Source organism: Salvelinus sp. IW2-2015, unplaced genomic scaffold, assembly GCF_002910315.2.
Source record: "Salvelinus sp. IW2-2015 unplaced genomic scaffold, ASM291031v2 Un_scaffold4138, whole genome shotgun sequence".
NCBI lineage: Eukaryota > Metazoa > Chordata > Actinopteri > Salmoniformes > Salmonidae > Salvelinus > Salvelinus sp. IW2-2015.
In genome coordinates this window covers 60,665-63,560 of record NW_019945410.1, presented here as the reverse complement: position 1 = coordinate 63,560, position 2,896 = coordinate 60,665, and the positions used below count along the sequence as shown (strand labels likewise).

The window sequence follows — 2,896 nt, the reverse complement described above, 5'->3', positions numbered from 1 at the left end:
AGATACTCTTGTCAATATAAGTTACTCTGTTGCAGCTCTGATCCTGAACACCTGAAACATAATGACAAGAGGGCATTACTTATACAATACAATCATGAGCTGCAATAATCCTGTGTTACAGTTATGTTAGAAGACTGTGAGGACTGTTTAGCAGACAGAATAGATATACTTGAAAAGTTATACTAGAATATTGAGTTGAATCCACACTCACACACTGCAGGAGAGTGGAGATCCTCATTGGCTTTTACAGCRCAGGAGTAACTGTCTGCAGCATCAGGGTAGACTGAATAGGGAGAAGTGTTGTCAGTTACTATCTGTCCGTTCTTGTACCAGGTGTAGGTGGGGTTACCAGTCAGAACACAGGTGGTGCAGGTCAGTGTCTTCCACGCTGATAAAACTGAATAAGGAGTCACCTTCACCTGCAGATCTGAAGGAGATCATAACATATTACAACCATTACTGACATCTATTCTAGACACATGACGTTTCTTTTTTGAAGACAAAACACTACAATTTCCAGAACTAAATTGACAGAAGAATATCACTGTACCTGTGACAGACAGAGTGACTCCAGGGTTGCCAGTAAATCTCCCTCCGATCTGATCTGTTATAAATCTGAACTTGTACGTAGCTGAGTCACTCTCTCTCAGGTCTGTGATTGTCAGAGTGCAGTCATTCTTGTTATCTTTATGATACGTCACACGAGCTGTATAGTCTGCATCATCACTCAGACTCACAGGATTCCCCTCAGCATCATTTTTAGTGAACCAGAAGGTTTTTGTGACTGTACCACTGGGATATGTGTAAGAGCAGGWCAGSTCCACTGATGACCCCTTCAAGGTACAGATACTCTGAGTGGTGTAAGTCACACTCCAGCCATCCTGACCCWGTACCACTGAAACACAGTCACACAACACAATGATCTCAGAACGAAGACAAGGTCTATTGGTTCACACTGACAGTAGGGTTTGTCCACACTTTGTTGCCGTACTGTAGTTTCTGAGTTGAGTGTGAATGGAAACCACACATAAGCATCACTCAGTGAGGTGTGAAAGATAAATGCCTAACAGACGATGTCACTCCCTGAACCCCACCCAAACTCCCACATTTAAGATAACCATATACTAAAAACAGTTTATGGAATGAGACATACCTCCTTTTATTTTACTACATACCAGAGACAGACCCAACACACTTCCTCCGCTGTTCTCAAGGACATTGTGCATCTCCCACCCTGACTTCAGTCGCAGACGTATCATAACCAACAACTCACTCTATAGCTGGTGAATAACTCACCTGATACATTAAAACAGTCCCAGGGTACATTCCAAAGTGTCTCAGAGTAGACTCCCACCAGCTGCTCTAGGACCAGTTACAACTTTTTAGATCATCGTTGTATGCCGAACCTGATCTTAAATCACCACTCCTACTCAGAAACATTATCAATACTGGCCCTGATGTACCCACCTAAAACACAGCTCCAAAACTAAACAAAAAGTTAAATGATTCAGTAAAGTCGTACCATGTGATTTATGGCTATAACATAAAATAATAAACAATGATTCAATAATAATAACATAAAAAACTAAAACTACTATAATATACTGCTAGCCGCGTACTTACGCCTTAAGGAGAGAGGTATTGTACAGTGAGTTCAACCCTTATGCGGAGCAGGGCATAACCCCACAAGAAGTCCGAGTTCTGTAGTGATTGACCCCATTTTTAAAGTAAGCCTAGTTCAGGGATTTAAGACAATAACATGCATTCAACAGCATGTCAGAAAAAAGATGTACTGTATTTTATGATCCCTAAATATAAAATGCCCTGACCACCCATAGCTAGTCCGGCATTTCTCATTTGTGCCACTGAAAAATCGTCAAGAGCCAAAATGCAGCCCATTTTCAAATGTCTTTATACAGATCCAATACAACATCCTGGCTCCTGGAATGTACATGGTTTCTTAGCCCTCAACTACCGACTCGGGGTCATGTTATTCTCCTATCATAGCCCGTTTATTAAATTTCTTCAAACCCTGTCCCCTTCCATGACCTTATGTCAACCCCAACTTGTTCTTTAATACATCTAAATCCATCACCTGTTTCCGGTTTCTCCGTATCAATATGAATTTTTGAGGAAGTTTGACCCGGCAAATAACACCATTCCGCCCATATTAATGTGACCCGTGACCTGTACCTCAGGTCTTTTGAATCACATAGACAGATCATCTGAAAAGATATAGCTCCCTGTTACTCCCCCTCAGATTCTTAGTTTTCGTAAATCACTTATCATATGTGTAAAAAAAGGCCGGCCCATTTTCATCAATGGCAATTTGAATGCACCAGAGATACGTGACGAGATCCTCGGCCCATTTCCCTGCCCAAATTTTTTTTTTTTTCAAATCCCGCCATCACCTCTGTTTCCATGCCACGAAGCTTTCCATGTCACAAGGATTTCTACACAATTCCTGGGAAGCCCGCAAAATGTCCCGCTTTTTCCATGGCCTGCATTCTCCCCAGACATGTCACCCATTGGCATTGTTTGGGCATCTCTGATCAACACGTATGACACTGTTTCAGGTCCCACCAATATCCAGCAACTGTTGTAAGCCATTGAAGAGGAGTAGAGGCAACATTCCACAGCCACAATCAACAAAACCTGATCAACTGTATGCAAAGAGATGGCCGCAACAGTGGTGGTGCAACACCCAGATAAATGACAGCTTTGGCTGAGCCACGCCCCTCATTTTTTTTAAAGGTATGATATATGTGACCCAACAGATGCATACGTATTCCCAGTCGCTGGAAATTTTCCTTATTCCTTATCTTAAAATGATTGGCATGTGGCATTTATATTTTTGTTCAGCATTATATCCTGTATATACTTCCTTCTCACATCT

The 2,896-nt window shown here is 41.8% G+C and overlaps 1 long non-coding RNA gene across 1 annotated transcript; it reads right to left on the bottom strand.

The window, feature by feature from the left end:
* On the bottom strand, positions 1–892 carry LOC112076924 (uncharacterized). The gene is made up of 3 exons (XR_002895289.2): positions 551–892; positions 212–427; positions 1–51 (listed from the first exon to the last, which is right to left on the bottom strand). It is a non-coding gene; the product is annotated as an uncharacterized lncRNA (long non-coding RNA).
* Between the last annotated feature and the right edge of the window lie 2,004 nt (positions 893–2,896).